The sequence below is a fragment of the Schistocerca serialis genome, chromosome 3 (assembly GCF_023864345.2).
Source record: "Schistocerca serialis cubense isolate TAMUIC-IGC-003099 chromosome 3, iqSchSeri2.2, whole genome shotgun sequence".
NCBI lineage: Eukaryota > Metazoa > Arthropoda > Insecta > Orthoptera > Acrididae > Schistocerca > Schistocerca serialis.
Genome location: NC_064640.1, coordinates 376,118,147 through 376,126,710, shown reverse-complemented (window position 1 = coordinate 376,126,710; position 8,564 = coordinate 376,118,147).

Sequence of the window (8,564 nt, the reverse complement as noted above, 5' to 3'; positions counted from 1 at the left end):
GGAAACTTGTAACCTCCCCACAAAACATATTCCGTAACCTCCCAACACTAAAAACAATATAATAATTATTTATTTCTTTCAGTGTAACCTCCCAACAGAAAACTTCCGTAACCTACCAATAATAAAATGTGACTAATCTCTCAATAATAAAAATGGGACTCACTTATAACCTTCCAATAACTGACTGTGAATTTAAACCGGTAAAGTTTGGACGTCAGCAGTGCTGCGTCATGGCCCTGAAAATTCATTCTGAATAAATTGAAATATCTTACCTCAGTTAGGTCGCCGGATAACGCATATATATCTGCTCCTATAAGAAATTATTCTGGCACAGCCCTGTGCAATGCTGGCCGGTAGATTTGTCATGTATAAAAAGAACAACTGATTTTTCTTTGCAATAATCGGGATGACGAAGGATTGGAGAAATTAGTGAATTCTTTAAATTGAGATGAATGTCAAAAGTTACTTTTTATGAGAAAGATTATTATTAACAGATTTTTTGAAAACATTTACATGGGACTAGATATAACAATACTACATACGCGCGAGGCTGCTTTTACCTTATACTACGCTCAGGCTCCGCCATCGCTCCACCACGACCGGCCCAGCCAACTCCATACACACGACTGCTCGCTAGCAACTACTTACTGCTACTAACACACAGTTCCTACTGCATACAACACTGCTCTTTGGTCTGAGATTCTCTTATGCCTTACATATCGCAGGCAGCGCGTGAGCAATCCATCGAAATTACATCTGCTCGAGTGCGCTAGCAACTAATTTCTTAATCATGGACCTCTTACATAACCCTCCACTGGGGGGGGGGGGGGCAAAAATTTGGCAGCGATGGTGAGTCAATTGGACTTGCCATGAGCAACAAATTTTTCTATAATCTATTAAGTTTACTAAGGCTACAATCACAGAGACTATACATTACTGATTGACAAAGTGTATACCCAATGAGTACAAAAGATATTAACAAATTACATAAAGTGCACACACGTTATAAAAGTCTTTATCATATTTGGGACAACTAATCATATTAACAGATGAAATGAGGTGCACACGCATTGTATAAGTCTTTAGCATTCTTTTACAAGAACTAGACATATGAAGGAGTGAAATAAAGTGCACACGCACTGAGTACAAAATATATTAACAAATGACAAAGTGCACACGCACTGTAGAAGTCTTTAGCATATTTAGGACAACTGATCTTATTAAAAAATGAAATGAAGTGCACACGCACTGTAGAAGTCTTCATCATTTTACAAGAATTTAAACGCACTGTATAAGTCTTTACCATTTTTCAAGAAGTAGGAAAGGAATGGGAAGGATTGCATCATGGTTGTAGCACAGTAGGTTGCACGTAGCTGCACTGAAAGTCCATATCTTTCTACAGAAGCACAACACCAAGTGACACAATCTGAAGTTCTCTTCCATGAAGTATTTATCAGTGTAGCCAGGACACTGAAATGTTGTATTAATACTGTATGTTATCATTTTGGTAGTACATTAGGTACACCAAACAGTAGGATCATAACAACATCTCCATCGTGCAAGGTGGTGGACAGCTTGGTACGTCAACACCACATTCTTGTAGAATCCATACTCTTACATCAACGTAGAGTTGGTGCAAAAACCAAATATAGTGCTCGATGATCATGAGGATGGACAGGACAAACGGATATTGCAGTAATTTCTGGTAATTAGGTCAGAAGGTGAAGGACATTAAGTCTTATGCTAGTCATCATTGAGAATTACATTAGTGTATCAACCGATTTGAATAATTATTGGCACTCATTGGTTAGTTACTAAACATTTCTGTACTATGTATGGAGTATTACAGAACAGTATTCATAAGTCATCTTATTACAGTAATTATTACAGAACATTATTCATAAGTCATCTAATTACAGTAAATATTGGCACTCATTGGCCAGTTACAAACCATTTTTATGCATTATTCAGAAGTCATCATTCAAAGCAAGAGTTAATTAATGGCATAGCATTTATGCATAAGAGCCGGCCGGAGTGGCCGTGCGGTTCTAGGCGCTACAGTCTGGAACCGCGTGACCGCTATGGTCGCAGGCTCGAATCCTGCCTCGGGCATGGATGTGTGTGATGTCCTTAGGTTAGTTAGGTTTAAGTAGTTCTAAGTTCTAGGGGACTGATGACCACAGCAGTTAAGTCCCATAGTGCTCAGAACCATTTGAACCATTTTGCATAAGTCGTCATATTACAGTAAACAGTGGCATTCATTGGCCAGTTACTAAACATGTAGCAAGTATTGAGTATTACAAAACACTATTCATAACTCATCTGATTGCAGTAATTATTGGCACTCATTGGCCAGTTACAAAGTATTCATATAGTTTTAGAAAACATTATTCAGTATTATTCACAAGTCATCATTCAAAACAGGAGCTATTGAGTGTAGCATCAACTTAATGGTGTTCATATATGATATATTTTAAATATAAGACATTGGAACTATTAGTCAAGGTCTGTAGTCCAATAATACATAGATATAATGCATTCAATACATCAGAAAAATTTGCGTTATATTTAGGACTAGAAATATATCTTAAACTGGTAGCATTATTTAGTCGTATACTGGTAACAATTGAGACCAGTAATAATTTTTTTTTTACTAGCAATGCATTGCGTTGGAATCGATAATTGCTGGGGCATGAAAATATATGCTTTTGACTTATTGCTGGAAATAAGGATTAATAACGTCATTCGCCATGAGTCAGCTGTAGCAAGGTTATGAAACGAAGGCAGTATATGTGATCACATTCATAAATGATAGACACAACTGGGTAAAAAAATGCAAGTACTAGAACAGGTTTCATAACAAAGTGTTTATAGCATATTAATATAATGAAAAAGCTTCTCCTGGAAAAAATACAAAGTGGATTATTGAGCTGAAAGAAAAAAATGGATATTATGCTGAAAAGCAGCAAACTTCAAACTAACAGGTAATGAAACGTGTACTTAATATGTATGTACTGTAGCTGTCTTTCCCAAATCATTCATTCAGTCATTATACTATGCGACATAAGACATACTGTCAAAAGGAACTGCAACAAATACTTAAATAACTACATAGCATCTCTTAACTAATAGTAAATATATAAACTTCATCATTATTCTCATCTGCAAAGAAAAACTTCATTATTCATATTACCATATTCTTCATACAACTATTCATCATCATTTATTATCATCTGCAAAAAATACACACTTCATTATTCATATTAATATTACCATTTACTTCATACAACTATTCATTATCATTCATTACTTCATATAGTATAGAGTTTCTTACTTCTAGCACATATCATCACTAAAATTAACATCTGTAGTTCTGTCTGACAGCCTGCATCAATCGCCTCGTATTCTGAAAGAAAAAATAATTATTTAAGACTGCCATTATACAGTGTGTATAGTATATTCTTGTTAATGCTTGTTAATTCTGATCCATTTACTCTTCATAACATGATATTGCATTTTCTTTCCTTCATTCTGATGGTAAAATTTCCATTTCATAGTGAACCACTGTGGTTGTTTAATTTATTTCTTTTACACGTCATTGCTTTCTGAAAATGATGAATGAAGATTAATATCTTGCATTTAAATCATATACTCATTAAATAAAAACTTGTTTCTAGTGATATAATCAAGCATACAGCATAGCTTGACAGAAAACGTACTAGGTCAAAAACATAGACGGCTTTCAAGTGCAAAAAATGTACACATAGTATCATAATGTAGTAGCAAAAAATGTAAAATAGTCACGATGTTGAGATATCATAGGGCAAAATGTCAAAGTCAACTGGTGTTTGTTATATCTTAAAGATTACATAGTACATACAGACAAAAATTCTACTTTCGGTAGGAAAACAATCATTCATACACCAAAAAATGGAAAATGTGTACGGTCTGATGTCTAACGACAACAAAAGCGACCTGCTAACCTTACCTTGCCGGGTACTTGCCAAGAAAAAATACGATCATTATCAGTAAGTAGTCAAATAAATATATTTGCATAAGTGGTCATATAAATATCAGAAAATGGCATTAGAGTGTGATAAATCATAAAGTATGTTCATTCGATAAAGGGTTTAATATTGGAGACATGGTGATTGCCTTTGCTTTTTCTGGTTCTCAAAGTTTCAACATGTACTACATTGGGGTGAGGAATGCGTCGTATTCTATATGGACCTGCGTATAGAAGCTCAAATTTACTGCATCTACTCTTTCCTCTGTTGGATAAATAATGCGTGCGTACTAATAACTTCTGTCCAATGTGAAAGTCACGGCGTGTACAAACCTGTTTTTGCTGTCTCCTTCGGCGCTCTGCGGCACGTTTGATGTTGTTCAGCGCAATGTAAATTATTTCATGGTGGCGTAATCGACGAGATACTACTTCTTTAATTTTGTTGGGTGGTTCAACATTTTTCAGTATAACAGTCGGAGATAGCATAATAGATTCATTTGGTATGGAGTTAATTACATCCTGAAATGAGAGTATGTGTGCGTCCCAATCAATATATTTTTTATGGCAGTATATTCTTCTTAGTTTACCAATTTCTTTCATCAGTCGTTCACAAGGGTTCGAAGAAGCGTGATACTTGGATATATAGATCGGAGAAATGTTTCTAGCTCGTAACATACGTGTCCATATTGCAGATCGAAATTGTGGTCCATTGTCAGAAATTACTTTTAATACATGTCCTACATGAAATAGAAAATGTTTTACAAATGCATTCGAAATAGTTTTAGCAGTAGCTTTGCGTAACGGAGTGAAGGTTACAAATTTCGAAGTGAGTTCAACAGCGACAAAGATGTAGCAAAAACCTCTATTAGATCTGGGAATCGGACCAAAAATGTCTACAGCGGCCATGTGTCTCAGTTTAACGGGTACAATGGGATGTAATGGAGGAATATGTGAAGTCGTGTCCGATTTAGCTTTCTGGCAGATTTTACATGACGTTAAAACGCGTCGAATACGTTTCTCCACATTGGCAAATTAACAGTTCTGTCTCAGTGTAAGAAAACATTTTCTGGCTCCATAATGTGCGTAACTTAAATGATTATACCAAATCAATTTGTTAACAAGTTCGTCAGGAATGCATAATAACCAGTTGTTGGTGTCAGGGTGAGAGCGGCGAAACAGAATGTTATTGCGTACAGTGTAATGGTTTCTGATGGTAACATTATTCCTATCTTGCCAAAGGTGTTTAATTTCTTTCCACACGTTGTCTTTGCTCTGCTCTTGTGCTATGTCTCGTAATGACGATGAAATGAAATTTTCAAATGCGACTTGTTGAATATACATGACGCTAAAATTTGCTTGGCAGAAGTTGGTTGCGATTTCTTGCTGATTGTTGCTGAGAGAACGGGATAGTGCGTCTGCTACAATATTTTGTCTACCGAGAATGTGAACAACTGTAAAATTAAATTCCTGTAAATAAAGTTTCCATCTGCTTAATCTGTCGTGTGTAAATTTAGCGGAAAGTAAAAACTGAATAGCTCTATGATCTGTGTAAATGGTAGTGTGTCTTCCATAAAGAAAATGCCTAAATCTGGTAAATGCCCATACAACACATAATGTTTCAAGTTCTGTGACAGAATAATTACGTTCAGCAGATGACAGAATGCGACTTGCAAAGGCGATGTTTTTAATTACTAAAGTACCGTCTTCTTCAATTTCCTGAAAAATGTGTACGCCTAAAGCGGTGTTAGAACTGTCGGTGGCAATGGAAAAATTTCTGGTAGGATCTGGGTGTGATAAAAGAGGTGCATTCAACAAGGCATGTTTCAAATTAACAAATTCAGAATGTGCTTGGCTATCCCAGGACCAAATAGCGTTTTTACCCGTCAATTGGCATAATCTAGGGGTATCTAAAGCAGAGTAATGAATAAATTTACGGAAAAAGTTTAGTAATCCCAAAAACCTGCGTAGTTGTTTCTTCGTCGTTGGAACAGTAATGTCAAGTATAGCTTGAAGTTTTTCCGGGTCAGGCGCAATGCCTTCTGCTGAAATTACATGTCCAAGAAAATTTATAGAAGTTTTGCCAAAGTGCGATTTGCTAAGATTAACTGTCAGTCCTTGTGCACGAAAAGTCTGCAACAGTTTTTTCAGAATCAAATTGTGTTCAGACCAGTTAGCTTCTGCGATAAGGATGTCGTCTACATACGTTGTGATTCTGTCTTTAAGTTCTGTCGGAAGTATACTATTCAAACCGCGAATAAATGCTGCTGAATAAACTGTTAAACTGAACGGTAATTTGCAAAATTGATAACAGTCACCAAAACAGAGAAATGCTGTGTACTTTCTGCAGTTCAGATGGAGCTGGATTTGCCAAAATCCCGATTTCAAATCTAATGTGCAATAAATAGCAGTACCATGAAATTTCTGTAAAAGTTCTTCTAGTGTCTGTGGGCGATCTGTTTCATTAATAATAATGTCACTGATGTGAGGCGAATCAAGTACGAGGCGAAGTGAGCCATCCTTTTTCTTAACAATATGGAGCGGGTTTATGTACGGACTAACTGTCGGTTCAATAATTTCTTGGTCAAGCATAGCTTGCAAATCTTTCTTAACTTGTTCTCTGTGAATAAATGGAATCGGATAATGTTTAGCTTTAAATGTGTCGTGCTGTTTAACTTTAAATTCATACATAAAACCGGACATAGTACCAGGGATGTTGTCAAAAACTGGAGCTTGCTGTAAAATAATATTGCGTAGTTGAGTACGTTCGTCGTCTGTATTTGCACTGCTTTGTTTAACTTTATCAGAAATCATTTGCATAACGTCATAGTCGGCTTCGTCTGGTATATTGTAGTTGTGAACATACGTTTCTGTGAACAATGTGGAATGACAGTCTATGTTACGTGATGCAGAAATGACCTCTGTACGATTAATTGTTTGTTCTTGTGCAGATAAATAGTGCAGAAATTCTAATGCCAGTTGTACATTTTCATCCTTTAACATTAAATAGGAATTTTGAAAGTCGATAACTGCGTCGTGTTGTACCAAAAAACTCGTACCTAAAATAACGTCTGTTGTCAATAAGCGAACAATCCAAAAATTTGAGTGGAACGTATGACCTGCAATACAAAACTATAAGTGTGTCTGTAATTTTACATCTACTCCTTTACCAGATACTGCTCCTTTTACTTTAGTTTTGTAAAAGTGTGTCTCGGATGTCGTCAAAAGTAATAACATTTTCGTGAACAAGATTCTGTTTGTCAAAAGTAGTGCTTATGTTGCTGAAAGATTCAGTCTGTACTGTATCTAGTCAAATTCTTTCTGACGTGCTGTTATTTACGGGAGGATGCTGTGGCATTTCATCTATTTGTACTGTTCTGTTATTTCTTCCTGACGTATTAGGTTCGGGATGATACCGACTGTCTGGTTCATTCACAATAATCTGTTGTTGCGGATGATTCTGCTGTTGGTAAGACCGACAGTTAGGCTAAAAACTGTGCTCATTACTTTTACGTCTGTCATGATAATCATTGCTATATGGCGCGTTGCGATAGGAATTGAAATGATATGTTTTCTGTATGTACTGATTTCCTTGTTGCGGTGCGTTACTATTTGATGGAGCCGACGTTATACGTCTAGGCGGCGAAACATTAAAACTTGTTTGACCTTGCAGACTACATTGTTGGTTAGGTATGCTAACCGCTGGTTTCTTGCTGTTGTGTGGAAAAACGTCTATTGTTACCAAACTGTGTTTGCGGTTGCTGAAAATTTTGTACATACTGATGACTAAAATTTTGTCTTATTAAAATTATGCTGGTATTTCTTTTTATTTCACGAGTGTCTAATGAAAACTGTCACTTTCAGTAAAACTTGTCATATCTGGTTTTTCTTTACTCATTCTTAATTCTAGATAGAGCGATAGTTGAAGAGCTGTTTTGATAGATATAAAGGACAGTAGAAGAGAAGGCAGCAGTGCAAAAAACTAAAGATGAAATAGCACTACTATGGCTCGGATCCCTGTGCACGCTACGGCACATATTCATCGAAGTGTAATGAATCCCCCGAGGTCTCTTACGCGCTGCAAATAAATTTTAGTTTCTGCGATACAGACAATGCCGGTGAAAATTCAAAAACAAATTGTTGTATCCAGGCCAATTCTAGTTTCTGCATTACAGGCCAAGCTGATGAAAATACAAAAGCAAATTGTCGTATCCAGCCCAAAGAATGTATTTGTGTTCTGTCATTTTTAAATACCTTAGATTTTTTCACGGATAAAAATTGCTTATAATCAACGTTATCGTCTCTGAATGTGTGAAATGGTTCAGGATTGTATGATAATCTGTTTATCTGTGACTGTTCGGAATCTAAGTCACGTACTCTCTGTAGATTACCTAAGCTATACTGGCTGTGTGAGTGTGACAAATGTTCAAGATGTGGCAGATGCTGTGACGTGTTAGAGAGTGAAACATTTTTCATTTCTGTCACTTTAAAACGTTCGTCAATTTGGCTGTTCTGTTGTTCAAATCTCCTATCGACTTTCGCATCCAGAGTGTGTGAAAGT